The sequence below is a fragment of the Aedes aegypti genome, chromosome 1, assembly GCF_002204515.2.
Source record: "Aedes aegypti strain LVP_AGWG chromosome 1, AaegL5.0 Primary Assembly, whole genome shotgun sequence".
Classification (NCBI taxonomy): Eukaryota; Metazoa; Arthropoda; class Insecta; order Diptera; family Culicidae; genus Aedes; species Aedes aegypti.
This window is the reverse complement of record NC_035107.1, coordinates 80,273,655-80,290,609: the sequence shown is the minus strand read 5'-3', so window position 1 is coordinate 80,290,609 and position 16,955 is coordinate 80,273,655. Positions and strand designations below refer to the sequence as shown.

Here is a 16,955-nt window from a genome sequence, read left to right as displayed (position 1 = left end):
AGCCAAGTAATATCGTCCTGGTTATTTATAGGTTAATACTTCAGCAAACCGAACCGAGAGGAAAAGCGTAAGAGCGGCCCTTCTTCCAGGATTTCTTTCTGCTTCGCCTGCGGTGGCATCGTATCTCAATCTCGCCGAGCGCTATTGTCACTGGGCGGAATGTCCACCGCTCGAGCTCTTCCGATATAACTCACTTCCGATGTCCTCAGTCAACTACCATTATCGTCAGTCGAAGGGAAAAAAAGGTGAACACGGTGACGAGCTTTCACGCTCACCACACACACCGCACGGCGCACACACATCCTTCCGGAACAACTGCGCTATGGAAACGTCGAGGGCTTGCCCACCGCAATCGCTGCAACTCGCTGGCCGTGCGATATTGGAAAGGGTTCGAGATCACGAGCACCACCACTGAGGTGGCCCATTTTTATATGGACAAAATCAAGTTTCAAGTTACACCCCCAAAGTTGTTCATTTGGACCCCCAGAACGTACCGTGAAAATTTGAGTGGAATCCATCAATTCTAAATGAAGTCTAAACAAGCTTGATGTTTGTATGAAGAAAATCGACCAAAGAAGAGAAAAACGGTTCCAATTAACTTTTCGACCATAGGTGACGCTGTATTTGTTTTTTTTTTTAAATTCCGTTTAGATAAAAATGTTATACCTTAGTAAACTATAAGTAGATTTTCTTCCCCGGTTAAACAGGTTGAAAAATTCAGTTTTGGGACCACCCATACCGCAACATGGATACTTTAATGTCCAAATAAAAAATGGGTCTAATATTATATAATGGCGTTTTGATTCATGAATTTTGAACGAATGACTAGTATTGCGGAAAAAGACCTAATCCCACATCATTCATTTAAAACTTTTTTTTCTTTATACTATTGATAATTAATAAACACACAAACTGACGGTACCGTGAATCGCCATTTACATAGAGAGAACATTAGTGCAATTCCCTTACATTGTGTGCATTGAATTCCTTTCCAACGTACATAAATATATGTTTCTTTGGTATTGCCGCAATAATAGGGCGGAATGCAACAAATGACAAAACCGTTAAATTTAAGTTAAAAATATTCGGTTTTTCCACATTAATTCTTCTACTTCACTACATTTCAGATAGTTGATTTGTTTCAGTTTCTTCTCTACTTCTAGGGGAATCATCAAATCAAATATGAAGGAAATTCATCAACTACAGCGTCACCTATGGTCGAAAATGTAAATTGAACCGTTATTCCCATATATGGTCGATTTTCTTCTTATAAATTTCAAGCTTATCTATTCCCTATTAGAGTTGATGGATTCTGCTCGAATTTTCACAGTAGCTTCTGGAGGGGTTGATTTTTGTACTTTGATCACTATGGGTCACCCTAACCACCCATTTCCGACACTACCGACCCAACACTAACTGTGCACGGAACTGGCTGGAGTGCTGCAGATCAGCGGAGGCGGAATCACCAGCACACCACACCCATCCTCAACCCGAACCTCTCGATCCCGGCTGATTCACCCACCCACCGAAGTGAAATTCCTTGCTGCGCCACTCAATCAAATGGTCCAATTCTGTGCAACTGGGTTTCCCTCGGAATACACACTAAACTGGGATGCGGTGGGAGGAAAATGCACTACTGACACAGACACTGCTTTGCCCACTATACTGACTGACTGACTGACCGGGGGCTGCTTCGCGATTTCGCTTCCGTTACTTTCGAGATCCCGACCGAGACTAACTGCTGAATCCCGTTCGTATGCCGTTGCTCGCTGTTATCGTCATGGGATGTCCTCATCGTGAGAGGGAGGATACGGAAGCTGTTCCTGTGAGAGTGAGAATTGTGGTTGTGGGGGAGAGCACTAGCAGGGTGGAGAATCGAGTAAGAGAACGGATGTCTAAGGGTTTCTGTGTTGGGAAATTGGAAAATCGATGGAAAACGTAGCCTGGCGTTACGGTTTTTATCTGATGTGGATATTTTGGGGTGATGCTGGTTGAAGCACCGAACACCAGGGTACAGGGATAACATTGGTTTGAGTATTTCATATTATCCTAAAAGGAAGCTTTTCATCTAGTACTGGAACAAATTTTGACTAAAGTGGAATAGATAATATTTAATGTTATAAGACGTGTAATAAACAGATCGGCTACATCGATAGGGGTGAGAATTGGCCAAAAACTAATTTTGAAAGTCTAAGCAAATATTTTGAATATTGATGTAAAATTTGAAGGATGTTTTTTTTTCCAGAAGTCAACAACTACCAACATAAACTTATGTCAATGGATCAAGTACCATCAAACACCGGTGATTTTCTTGGTGGCTTCCAGTCTTGACAGCAATCAGAACTAATATATTTCTTCAACGCCCCAAAGTTTCGATTGTATATCCAATCTTTCTCAAGGGTTCTATAGAACAAATTGGCCTTCGTTACACACATAATTTGAAAGAAAAAGCATTGCTACTTACAGAAGATTTTTTCTCTTGGGGTTGTTTCTTATGGATTGGGGTGAAGTTTTTAGTGTTCATCAGTCTGCTAGAAATTATTCAACAAGCAGACATGTTCAACATTTCAGATTTTTAACATTGGAGACATTAAAACAGTTAGTTTAACTGGTTTACAACCGGAAAAACTGAACAACGGTGCACTACTGAGTTTCGCTTCTCTCTGTTTTATGGTATTTGAATCGTCATTTTGTATTGACTATTTAATAAAAATTAAGATGGGTGTCAAATATTGTATGCAAGTCAAGTGGGTTGAAATAGTCTATTAGGTGTCATTATCATTTTCGTTAGTATTTATTCGCAACCAAGCTGTCAAAAATTGTCACAAGAATAATACTTAATTTTGAAATAAGTTTCAAATATAAGTCCAGGATTTTTTCCCAAGAATTCTACCAGAACTTTGCCCGGCTATGTTCACTAACTATGACATTCTCTTCAAGGATTTTGAGTTGATGCATTGTTTTTTTTTACTAATATGGACGCTTGATTGGAAATTGCAGCAAGACATTTCTCCAGGATTTGAAACTGAAAATTGTCCAAGCATTCCTTCTTCGATATCTCCTCTCGAGATTACTGTAGGAGTTTATCCAGCGATCTCCTTCTTCTTCTTTCTGGCGTTACGTGCCTGTTTACGAGGAATAAGACCCCTAGCTACACCTATGGAACTGGCTCTGCTTGGTGAGATCTTCGAACCTACGAATTGGGAGAAAACTGGGAGATAACTACTTCGGTACCTGAACCGTTTCGAATCGATGACATCAGGTAGATAGTTCGGGTGTCGGAGTTAGGTTCAGAGATCGAACAAATGGGTTAGTTGGTTGATGAGAGATGCAGAGGCAGTTCAGTTAGCTCCATATAGTCCGATCGCGCGGTCACATAAACTCGATGTTAGAGTCTAAGTTTTAAACTGTTAGTCGTAAGTTTCAATGTTAGAGTTTAAGTTACAATAAAAGTGAACTGTAGAGTGTAGTTTCCGTCCAAATAAATGGTGTAGTTGCTGTACGTCGCGTGTGAAGTTATATTTAATCTTGAGAAAGGAAGAGCCGGTTTTGTGGAAAATTCGCCAGTGTCGGGACTGTGTATCCTCATACAGTCCACATCAAACCCATTAGATCGCAGGAAGGGCGATTGGAATTCTACCTGGAATCGGAAGCGTTTGGTTGGTAGGCCCCACATACACCCCGACAGTTGGTCCTTCGAACCGGATTAGGGACCCCCGGTAGGACTTTGGAACCCACAAACCCGCTCATTATCACTAAAACGCCCTCCGCTGGAACGCCATTTGCAACCGCCAAATTGTCGCATCAATTGTCGCCTATTGTCGTTGGATACAAAGGATAACGCCATCATCTGTAAGGAACATAGGACGGTGTCACCATCTTGGACGCTACATCTGGCTTGGACATCAGCACCGTTGGCTATTGTGTAGGTCAGTATAGCTATTATATATGTCCTGCCGAAGCTGGACATTCCGGACTCCTTCTAACACTTCTCTATTGGTAACACGGAATCCAACGACAACGACGTACGAGCACCTGGATATCCCCTGGAATATTCATTGGATCGGAAACAACCCTATGCCCTGGAACACACTCTTTCGGATTGGAAGGTTCACATTCGACCGCTTTGAAGACATCATTGGACTTCGGACTTGCGCTGGACCTGTTGGCAGTAACATTTTTCTAAGGTAACTGCATGAATGTACTATGTATATATCGAGCCGGAGCAATTCGTGCAAGTACTAACACCACACTTCGATTTTCCTATGCGTTGAGAACCACTGGAAGCAACAAGGATTACGTCATCGGGGATACCCTTGCATAATCATCATTCGTCATCGAAGACAACAACATTCGACTACTTCGGGACATCGAGCACGTGCGTTTGGTACGACGTCATCATTACAACGTGGTCACCGAGAGACGCTCTCTGGCATATCATTTACATCGGCAACGGCTTCGTCGGACTATCGAGATATCGCTTGCTATTGGTGTCGGGCGAGTGAAACACCATACGGAAGGCCTGCACAACACATCGATCGAAGAGGAGGCCAGCGTAAATGGTCTGTCAGGTTAGTGAACAATAGTATGTGTTCAGCCAGCCTGGACATTGCAGACTATATACACATTTTAATTATATAATCCTCTTCGACCGGTATTGTTGTTGACCGTTTGCACACTGCATGAGCCCTGTGAACAAAGAACTTGTTTACGTCTGGATCGAGATTCGGTACCTATTCTGCTATTTTGCAGACAACTTTCCTGTAAGGTTATGGCCAGCCGAAGCCGATTCATTTTGATACTACATGAATCTTCCCCTTACACATGTTTGCTTGATCGAGATTGAATTGAATTTGGACCGATTTTACCTACCATACTGCTGCACTATACTTCGTGAGAAGGCCAACAGCGCACCGTAGCTTTTGTGAAGGTTTGTGCTACAGTATATGGCCTGCCGAAGTTAGGTTTATTTTGGATACTAGATTGCTTATTTTGCACTCTTTTATCACTGCTGTTCGAGTCGTCACCGTGGATGCGACACTTGATCGATCGGTTGGACTGCTAATGCGATTTGGATATATTTTGGAATTGGACTTGGATTTTCCTCAGCATTTCGAAACCTTTTGGTCGAAGTGACTGTTCCGTCAGGTCAGTCTTACTCAGTATATGTCTAGCCGAGGCTAGACATTTATTTTGCTACTACACCTGAATCTTTTTTCGATTTACCCCGAACGTGTGAGAACCAACAATCATCATGCTTGAAGCTGGGAAGTCGCCGAGCCTACGAGCATTGCAGCTCAAGCTCAAGGAGGTCCTGCTGATGTTCAATGATATTCAGCATTTCGTCTCTAAATATAGAGAAGATACTAGCGCAGTTCAGATTCAGGTTAGATTAAGCAAGGTAGATGAGTTGTGGAAAATGTTTAGCGATACCTTGGTTCAGATAATGTCGCATGAGGATTATGTAGCAGATGAGGAAAAGTATGCTAAGGAAAGACAGCAGTTTAGCGCTCAGTATTATAACATTAAGGCATTCCTTTTGGAGAAATTAGAGCAGATTCAACGAGCGGCAATGGATCATTCAAATAATGTCCATGACAGCTCTACGTTGAACATATCGGAGCACGTTAGGTTACCGCAGATCAAACTGCAAACCTTCAAGGGAGATATAGACGAATGGATTAGTTTTCGAGATTTATTCATTTCGCTCATTCATTCTCGTACGGATTTACCTGATGTCGAGAAGCTACATTATTTGAAGGGGTGCTGGATGGGTGAACCCAAAGGATTAATCGACCCTCTAGCAATTACCGCAGCCAATTACAACGTTGCTTGGAACCTGATCACTAAACGTTACAATAACAGCAAGCAACTTAGGAAACGACAAATCCAAGCCCTTTTGAATATGCCCTATATTGCCAAGGAATCGGTTTCGGAACTGCAAACTTTAGTCGAAGGTTTTGAGAGGATTGTCCAGACCCTTGACCAGGTTGTTGAGGTAGCGGAATACAAGGATTTACTTTTGGTCAATATGCTGTCTAGTCGATTAGACCCTATTACTCGTTGATCATGGGAAGAGCAGTCTTCTACAAAGGACAAGGATACGTTCAAGGATTTAGTTGATTTCTTGCAACGTCGTATACAAGTATTGGCATCGATACCGGCACGATCATCGGACTCCAAGGTTTCATCAACCAATGCATCACGGCAGAGGGCCGTGGTGAAGGCTAGCTTCAATTCTGCGTCACAATCATCTACCAGTTGCGTATGCTGTTCGGAGAACCATTTTTTGTATAGCTGTCCGGAATTCCAAGGGCTGTCAGTTAGGGATCGCGAGGGTGTGCTACGGAAGCACTCGTTATGCCGAAACTGCTTCAGATTTGGACACCAAGGGAAGGATTGTCGGTCGAAGTACTCCTGTCGAGCATGTAAGGGGCGACATCATACACTCGTTTGCTTCAAGCAAAATGCGGACACTGTTTCTACGGTTGGAAATAGTGCTTCAAATTGTCCTCCAGACAACGGAGAGCCATCATGTCCTGGAACGAATACGGTAGCGAGCGTGGCGACTTCGGAGATATCTGTATGCAATGCGGCAGGGGCAGCATCGCAAGTTTTCTTGGCTACAACGTTAATACTTATCGAGGACAACGAAGGCAACCAATATGGAGCGCGTGCGCTTTTGGACTCTGGATCCGAATGCAACTTTGTTTCGGAAAGGCTTTGTCAGCTTCTCAAGGTGGTTCGATCAAAGACTGACGTCAGGGTACAAGGAATCGGTCAAACTACATCACTGGTGAAACATCAGGTCCAGATCAAGGTTCGATCAAGGGTTTCATCATTCGCTAGGTCGGTGAATTTTCTGGTTTTACCGAAGGTAACCGTCAACCTTCCTACTACTACGGTGGATACTCGGGAATTGGTCATTCCTGAAGGCGTACGGCTAGCGGACCCAGGTTTCTTCAAATCAAGTGGAGTAGACATGGTTCTAGGTATTGAACTCTTCTTTAGCTTGTTCGATATCGATCGCAAAATATCTCTCGGAGACAATATGCCCACGTTGATCGATTCGGTGTTTGGTTGGGTGGTGTGCGGCACCATGGCAATGCCCAAGGCGATATCCCAGGTCAACTGTAATCTTTCGGTGAAGGATCGTCTTGAAAACTTACTCACACGGTTTTGGGAATGCGAAGAGGTCGCAGATCAAATCAAATCTTCACCTGAAGAGACGTTTTGCGAGGAACAATATCAGGAATCAGTCAAAAGAGCTGAAGACGGTAGATACATCGTTGGTCTTCCCATGGACGGTGTTAAACTGCAGTGACTTGGCGAGTCAAGGGACATCGCCTTGCGTCGTTTCTACAGTACGGAACGAAGATTGGATAGGGATTCCAATTTACGTCAGCAATATGTAGCATTCATGGACGAATACCTACAGCTACGACATATGAAGGAGGTTCAGGAAATAGCAAGCGAAGGTAGCAAACGGTGTTACCTACCACACCATCCTGTAGTGAAGGAGGCGTCCACGACAACCAAGGTACGGGTCGTGTTTGACGCATCCTGTAGGACGTCCAATGGCATATCACTCAACGATGCGCTCTATGCTGGTCCGGTTATTCAGGAGGATTTACGAGCGATCATCATTCGTGGGCGAACTCGGCAGATCATGGTTGTGGCAGACGTGGAGAAGATGTTCCGCCAAATTTGGATACGTCCGGAAGATAGGCATCTACTTCTTTGGCGTTCTTCACCCATGGAAGACGTCAGAACCTATGAGCTAAATACGGTTACCTACGGAACCAAACCTGCTCCATTTCTGGCTACGAGGACTCTACAGCAACTTGCCACCGACGAAGGTCGTCGGTTTCCATCGGCAGCAGTCGCTGTGAGAGAAGACACTTACATGGACAATGTAATCACTGGAGCGGATAACGTGGAGGATGCAACAAGATTGCGTTGCGAACTACAAGATATGATGGAAGCAGGTGGTTTTCATCTCCGAAAATGGGCGTCCAATTGTTCAAAGGTGTTAGAGGGCGTCCCCGTCGAAAATTTGGCTATTCCCAACACCGAAGAAATCACTCTCGAGTCGAATCCATCGGTTACTACACTTGGCCTGGTGTGGGTGCCAGGAACGGACAAATTAGGATTCAAATTTCAAGTTCCACAACTTAATCCAGCAGAATTGTTGACGAAACGGAAAATACTGTCTACGATCGCCACACTTTTCGATCCCACTGAACTCATTGGAGCTGTGGTCGTAGAAGCAAAAATATTCATGCAGCGGTTATGGACGATAGAAGGTGAAGATGGTCAAAGACTGGATTGGGATCAGCCGGTACCGCCGAAGGTGGGCGAGAATGGTGCAAATTCTATGAACATCTACCACGGTTGCAAGAGGTCGAAGTCCATCGGTGTGTAATCGTCCCAGCTGCAGTCATTGTAGAGGTTCATTGTTTTTCCGACGCTTCAATGAAGGCTTATGGGGCTTGCATATATTTGCGGAGTCAAGATTCGTCAGGAAATATTCTTGTACGGCTGTTGGCATCACGTTCCAAGGTGGCACCTTTAAAAACCCAATCTCTACCAAGGTTAGAACTTTGTGGGGCGCTACTTGGAACTCAACTCTGTCAGAAGGTGCGTGAAGCAATTCGTTTCAAAGGAAAGATTTTCTTTTGGACCGACTCAACATGTGTTTTGCGCTGGATAGCCGCAACTCCGGCGATATGAACAACATTTGTGGCTAATAGGGTGTCCAAAATCCAAGCTCTATCAGATGGATGTCATTGGGGACATGTGAAGGGTACCGAGAATCCTGCGGACCTGATTTCCCGCGGGCTGAACGCCTCCAATATCATCGATAACGCTCTGTGGTGGTCGGGACCTTTCTGGCTTCAACATTCCCAGGAACAGTGGCCGGTAAGAGATGCGGGAACCAACGAAGAAGGAGAGGAAGAACGACGTCGATGTGCTACAGCTAATACCGTGTCAACGTGTGATGAGTTCAACCAGTGGTACATTGCTAAGTTTGATTCGTACGACGATTTGATTCGGCGTACCGCTTATTGGTTAAGAATGATGGAACTACTCAAGCAACCGAAAGATCAGAGGAAAAACGAGGAGTTTTTGACTATCGTCGAAAGGAAAAGGGCCGAACAAGTTCTCATTCGTCGTGTTCAAGTGGAAGCGTTTCCAGAAGAATGGAAGGCGTTGTCGAAAGGGTTGTCTGTATCTGCAAAATCGCCGTTAAGATGGTTCCACCCCTACATATCCAAAGAAGATGGACTTCTGCGCATTGGAGGAAGACTCAACCATTCACAAGAGCCTGAAAATAAGAAGCACCCACCAATTCTTCCGGCCCGTCATGTGTTTACTCGGAAACTACTCCAGTCGTTCCATGAGAGACTTTTGCACGCTGGGCCACAGTTGTTGTTAGCAACAGTAAGGCTTCATTATTGGCCTTTAGGTGGAAGAAGTCTTGCTCGTCAGTTGGTACATAAATGCCTTAGATGCTATCGGTCGCAACCATCGACTGTCCAACAATTTATGGGAGATTTACCATCGTCAAGGGTGACTGTATCGAGACCATTTTCTCGGGTTGGAGTGGACTATTTTGGTCCTGTCTATGTAAGACTTGGTCCAAGGCGAACCGCTGTAAAGGCATACGTGGCTCTTTTTGTATGTTTTTGCACCAAGGCCATCCATATGGAATTGGTGACAGATTTGTCCACGGAGAGGTTTCTCCAGGCCTTGAGACGCTTTATTTCACGCAGAGGGAAACCAAGCGACATTTTCTCCGATAACGGAACCAATTTCGTTGGAGCGAGAAATCAGCTGACCGAATTGATGGCTTCGCTGAAAAATCGAGACTGCCACGAGAAGATATCCAAGGAATGTAACGCAGAGGGTATACAGTGGCATTTTAGTCCCCCCAGTGGGCCACATTTTGGCGGCCTCTGGGAAGCCGCAGTACGTTCTGCGAAAAAAACATCTGCTCAAGGTGCTTGGCGAAAATGTTTTGACCTTCGAGGATATGAATACTCTCATTGTTCAAATAGAGAGTTGCTTGAATTCACGGCCTTTAACACAGTTAACCGAAGATCCTGAAGATTTAACTCCTTTAACGCCAGCCCATTTCCTCGTTGGGTCATCACTACAAGGCCTTCCCGAGTATGACTACATTGAAATCCCCTTTAACCGACTTAAACAATGGCACGCTGTCCAACAAAAATTTCAACATTTCTGGATAAGATGGAAGAGGGAGTATTTAGCACAATTGCAAGGCAGGATGAAAAGGTGGAAACCACCTGTAGAGATCGAGACTGGGAAACTAGTCATTATCCAAGATGATAACCAACCCCCATTACGTTGGAAGATGGCTAGGATTCATCAGCTTCACCCTGGTGATGATGGGGTCGTTAGGGTAGTCACTCTTAAGACTAGCAATTGATATTTGAAACGTTCTGTTGAAAGGATTTGCCTGCTCCCGTTACCAAATCAAGATGTTGTAGTCCAACCATGAACTCCACACGTAGCTCGCAGCGATTCTGGTCGAAGAGGATTCTTATATTTTCAGAAATCACCGTGCTTTCAGGATGGGCGAGCATGTTTACGAGGAATAAGACCCCTAGCTACACCTATGGAACTGGCTCTGCTTGGTGAGATCTTCGAACCTACGAATTGGGAGAAAACTGGGAGATCACTACTTCGGTACCTGAACCGTTTCGAATCGATGACATCAGGTAGATAGTTCGGGTGTCGGAGTTAGGTCGAAGAGAGATCGAACAAATGGGTTAGTTGGTTGATGAGAGATGCAGAGGCAGTTCAGTTAGCTCCATATAGTCCGATCGCGCGGTCACATAAACTCGATGTTAGAGTCTAAGTTTTAAACTGTTAGTCGTAAGTTTCAATGTTAGAGTTTAAGTTACAATAAAAGTGAACTGTAGAGTGTAGTTTCCGTCCAAATAAATGGTGTAATTGCTGTACGTCGCGTGTGAAGTTATATTTATTCTTGAGAAAGGAAGAGCCGGTTAGATCGCAGGAAGGGCGATTGGAATTCTACCTGGAATCGGAAGCGTTTGGTTGGTAGGCCCCACATACACCCCGACAGTGCCCACTGGGACAGAGCCTGCTTCTCAGCTTAGTGTTCTTATGAGCACTTCCACAGTTATTAACTGAGAGCTTACTATGTCAATGACCATTTTTGCATGCGTATATCGTGTGGCAGGTACGATTATACTTTTATGCCCTGGGAAGTCGAGAACATTTCCTACCCGAAAAAATCCTCGACCGGTGGGATTCGAACTCACGACCCTCAGCATGGTCATGCTGAATAGCTGCGCGTTTACCGCTACGGCTATCTGGGCCGATCTCTTTACGAACCATGGATTTTCTATGAACTCTGCCTGCCTTTTACGAACAATTCTGTAATTATTTCATAGTCCGAACACTTTGGGCCAACAGTGAATTACAATTATAAGAGTATAGGCATACAAAAGTTGATATCAATGAAAATTTTAATTTCCTTGCAAAGTCTTACTGTTGCGTGTTGGGTGTGTCGGTAATAATGTTTATTAGAACTGGTAAAATATTGTTTTTACGTAAAAGTATGGATCAACATATTGATTCCAATGCCGAACACTGGGGATTTTTATTTATTTCCTTACAAAGTGGGCCGAAGGGTGTCAGATTTTCATGAAACTTTTTCCACAGGCAGGGCTCATCAATATATGAATAAAAAAAATTGAGAAAAATTCAGGGTCGCTTATTTTCCCGGAAAACTCAGTTGGAATTTTTTTTGTTTTCCTCTGACGTATTGACTGTGTATCCTCTGACGTAAGTATTGAAAAATCATAACTCAAGAACGAAGCATCGTAGATACAAAGTTTTTTTTTATAAAAATGAAAGCAAATTTTCTCAGGAATAAAAAAAAAACTATTAACTGGAAAAAGTTTTCCACAAAATTTTCCACCGTTGAGAAAATTCGTAAAGAAAAGCCGGAAAAACTATGCTCCAACTCGTGGAAAATTATCAAAACAAAATTTTTGAGAAGATTATTTCATAAGCTTAAATCGCTGAAATTTTTGAAATGTATTTTTTTTTTCGTTTTTGAGTTATGGCCAATTTTGTGGAAAATGACCATATAAGCATTTTCTTTGAAACCCCATATTTCAATCGAAGCATCGGAAAAACAAAGACTTTTCATCAAAGCGCAAATTTTCTAAAACATCTGAAAAAAAGATATGGGATTGGTTTCAATGAAGTATAAGTCGGAATGGATGATATTTTTCATGAAAAATTACACCGTTAAGAAAAACTGAAAAAAAAAACTGTTTCTGCCTCAATTTTTCATTACACTGAAAAGGGTTTCCTTCTTTTCTATGGAACACATAAGATTATTATTATTTTTTTTAATTTCATTTTTTCAATTATTCAGTATATAACTTACATTTTCATCTTAATACTATCTATTTTTTCAACCGGGAAGATTGTATTTGGTTGCTAACACCAGAAGATTTTCGTTTCTTTGTATTATTAAGAACAAAGCATGCTGTATTTTCTTGGTTTTCATGTGCATCTGAGAATTCACTAGCAAAAATGCTTCGTTCGTCTTTTGGTATAAATGAATGATATTTTTTTGTTCCAGGAATTGGAACAAGGTTAGAAAATTTTTCAGCCTCTGAATAGTCATTTTCAGTTGCATAGATAAATTCCCAATATTTTTTAAATTGGTCTTTCACCTTTTGCGACACAGCCCAGTCGAAAAATTGTTGGGCGTTATTAATTTCTGTTGACTTTCTAATACTAGCATCTCTAGCCATTTTTCCAGTTAATATTTTTTTTATTCCTGAGAAAATTTGCTTTCATTTTCATAAAAAAAAAAAACTTTCTTTCTATGATGCTTCGTTCTTGAGTTATGATTTTTCAAAGTAAGTAGTGTCAGGGGAAAACAAAAAATTTCCAACTAAGTTTTCCGGGAAAATAGGCGACCCTGAATTTTTCTCATTTTTTTTTATTCATATATTGATGAGCCCTGCCTGTGGAAAAAGTTTCATGAAAATTTGAGATCTTTCGGCCCAAACCCGTACGGAAATAAAAAAAAATCCCCCACCGCATGGCGAAGATTGCGATGATCTAAATTGATTACTGCTTTCGCAGATGAAAATGTAAAAGATTTTATTGGCACAGGTGATCCGTTGAGCAAAACTCGGATTTTATTGTTGAGTTCGCATTTAGCTTGAATTCAATTTTAATTGATTAGATTTAAGTTCATATTTGGTAGGTTTAATTAACTAATTTTAGGTTAATTTTGCATGACAGCGTAAGTAGGTTAGTGTAAATATTTGCTTGATTGTTTGTCTTACACTTTCAGTACTTTTTTGTATACTAACTTCTGTTGGGCAGGACAAACTAACAATTAACTGTTTACTTCGAGTTCGTATACTTTTCCAATTAGCGTATGTGATTACTGTGCTGTCTCGAATTATACTGTTTCTTTCGTTGGACGGCTGGTCACTCGCCTCGCAACTAATAATTCGGACGAATGGATGCCGTCCTGAACATATGTCATCATTGTAATCTACATCGATACGATTGAGTGTTAGTTGTGTCTGTGGCTTGGTAGTAGAGTTAACGTTTGTATATATGTCCTTTGATCGATGAACTTTTAAGTTCTGGTTCTCTGGTTTGCAGGGTTTGTTTGTTCCGTGCAACTATTTCGTTGTACTATTTTGAAGATGAAGCGATATTTAGGGTAAGTTTGCCACCATAAGTAATTTGTTCTCTAATTTTGTCATGAAATTAGTTTCTCATTTTCTAAAAACTATATTCATCCAACAATATTTTCAGCACGACTGGTTGGTTCAATAATTGGTCAACAACGTAGTTTTGTCTTCCTTATTGCATATGGACATTTGGTAGTGTCCCCATTATAAGTATGCTGAATTGCTTCATCGTTTCATTGATGATTATTCACCATTTTCATTCCAATCGACAACCTGAATTGATAGGTAGTTTGCATTTTAAAATGCTTGTTTATCAATCCATGCTAATGAAACTATTTTTGTCGAGCAGGTATGAACACATTCACATTTGTGCTTAAAGCAATCAACATGTGATTTCTATTGTGAGAAGTTATATTCTAAACTGCACTAGACAAGAATATGATTACCATTTTAATGGATTTATTTACGTGCATACCCTTATACGACGAAATCGAACCCAAAACTTTAAGCCTTTACCTCGTGAGCGTGAGGTAAGACATATCGTATTTCAAATACTGTTCTGCACTATTGTTTTCCAGCACTATTCCTGCTATTTTGATTGTCCACATTAGATCTGAGCACAGAGTGACTCATAATCGTGACTAGGTGAGGGCAATTTATTTCTATTGTTCAGTTTCCTCACGAAAAAAAGGCCTTCATAAAGAAAAACTAAAAAGTAGATTGGAGTACCTTGTTCCTTTCAATTCCACCCTAAATGCTTATCTTTGACAGATACGCGTATTTCGACTACCACTTGCAGGCTTCTTCAGTGTCAGTTACTCGTATCTACTAGTTGCATTTAGGGCGGAATTAAAAGGTACAAGGTACTTCAACCTACTTTTTAGTTTCTCTATTGGAATTTTGCTCAGAGGATTCGAATACATTAAAAAGAGTCATTCGTAACGTTATTCGTTTTTATACTAATTTACACTTTTTTCACAAATTTCACATGGAAACAGGATACAGTTATTTTTAGAACAATATAACAGGTTGAATTTTAGCACTTCACATCACTTTGTAAATCATCTTGTAAATAAACAAAAAAAAATGAAATACCGTAATCCGGGGGTAACATTGATCAGCGGGGTAACATTGATCGGGATGACTCATCTTGTTAAACGTTCAAATAAAGATTTATTGATGAAACATTTTCGAACCATGAATGGTGCCTCTCTTTCGTATATTCATAAGCTAATGATAATAAAGGTTTTTGCCAAAATTGCGTTTAGTTCATGCGCAAATTTGTTAACTTTTTGAAACAATGATTTCTATCATTTTCTCTGACACTACCGAAAATTCGTGTCTCACATGAGTTCTGCAGACGTTGTGATCAAGGAAAATGCGGGTGTTACTAAAAATGGCATCGCCGAAAACGATTCCATTGTCAAATCTTCCATAAGTTTATTCAATTAGGCAACATTAACTAATTACTATTACGAATGTAGAATTTCCTGAGGAAATTGCCTACTTTTAGGCGTATTCCGCGGTTCAAGGTGTTTTTGATTTTGAAATAACTCAAAAAGTAAATGACTTGCAAGAGTTTGGTCTTCATATTCGGCTTCAGGGGCCCTGATTTTAGTGAGTAACGACATTTCCAATATAAGTGAACGTTGTCTACTTGGGTGATCAATGTTACCCCATATCAGCTGAATCAAAAAATCACTTAAAACATGTTTAAATCTTTCGAAAAACAAAATAAAGTACATAGTTAGGAGAGGTGGGTGCCAGTACTTGTTTTAAAAATATGAAACTTGTAATATTTGTATTGTGAAATGAAAAATTTAAGAAAAACTAAAAAAAATGATCAATGTTACCCCGGATTACGGTACTTAAAAATCACTAGTAAGACATGCCGAAACCGTTTTATTTCAATATTTTACTTTTCCAGTGACATATAGACCTATATGCGGCTTACAGACTTTTTCAGTTCCGAGTGATTGAAAACCAAGCACTTACCACTGAGGAAGTCTGTAAAAAAGGCCTATCTGTGACAAGATAAGCTTGGTATTAAAATTAATCGGAGCTTGTTCGTGATATTTAGGTTTTTTCATAGTTTTTCTTTGGGTGGGTTTCATGGTCGTGCAATTAGTACCGTCAGTCGCTGAGGCGTATTGTGAATATCACAAAGCGTGGGTTCGATTCCCGCTAGCGTCGATAGAAATAAACAATAGGCGAAGTGAAGTGAAGTGCTGAAATTCAATAGGTGTTTTAGATACAATTTCTGAAACATAATTAGAAACATGGAATGATCAATTAGCTATGGTATTGGCTCGGCAGTCTTATGCCACTAATTAAACGAACCAGTAGCGCAACCAGGATTTGGCTCTAGGGGGGGTTTTGTGAACCTGAAGATAATGTGTTTTTTGGAAAGCAACACGGATGTAAAAAAAAACTCTAACAGAAAAACTAAAAAATGCTAGATTAACATTAAAGAAAAACCATAACAACATATACAAAATTGAGCTTTTCTCGTCCACCCTGCACATCAAATTTTTTTTGGTGAAATATGTTCAAAAAATCAAATTGCTGAGTTGCAGTAGAAACCTGCTGATTACTTAGCGTTCTGATCTAAAGATCAGGAAATCTGTTCTCTGAAAATGTCAGATCGACAAATTTCAGCAAAAAAATAGTAATTTGGTGTGTTGGCATACATTTTTGTATAAATTTACAACGCTACTCAAACCAAATCTGTTGTGCTTGGTGGAATTTTACAGAAGTTTTTCGAAATACGTTCGGATTCCAATTAAAATTTCGTTCGCAATATTCTAATACGTTTAAATCTACATTTTTCGAAGTTTGCTCGAAAGTTTATCCAGGCTACATTTGGATGCACGCACATAATTGGCGTGATAGCGTTCAATCACTATTAGTCTGTTATGTTCCTTACATATGTTTATCAGACGAATCAGTTCAATTATTAGTCAGCATTAAAAAAAAAGATATTAAAACATTCTAGATTGTAAACGAAAATTTGTGGTTTTACAGCATAGCATCGGAACTACGATCTCCCTTTATCTTTCCTGACATTTTTATTTGTGATCATTAAAAACTATGGAATTGCTTCCGCTTACTCTCTGGAGGTGATAAAATTCGGCCTAATGTTGAGGCAGCTTGAAAATTTTTCATAACATCGAATTTTGAATCAATCAGCTTATCAAACGGTCTCGATATGCACACGTATCAGCATGT

General features: G+C 40.9%; 1 protein-coding gene across 1 annotated transcript in view; it reads right to left on the bottom strand.

Moving 5' to 3' along the window:
- Positions 1-1,723, bottom strand: part of LOC5567617 (guanylate cyclase soluble subunit beta-1) — a 193,484-nt gene extending 191,761 nt beyond the window's left edge. The window contains 1 exon segment of the mRNA XM_021840496.1: positions 1,523-1,723. The gene's annotated coding sequence lies outside the window, so the exon portion shown is untranslated.
- Between the last annotated feature and the right edge of the window lie 15,232 nt (positions 1,724-16,955).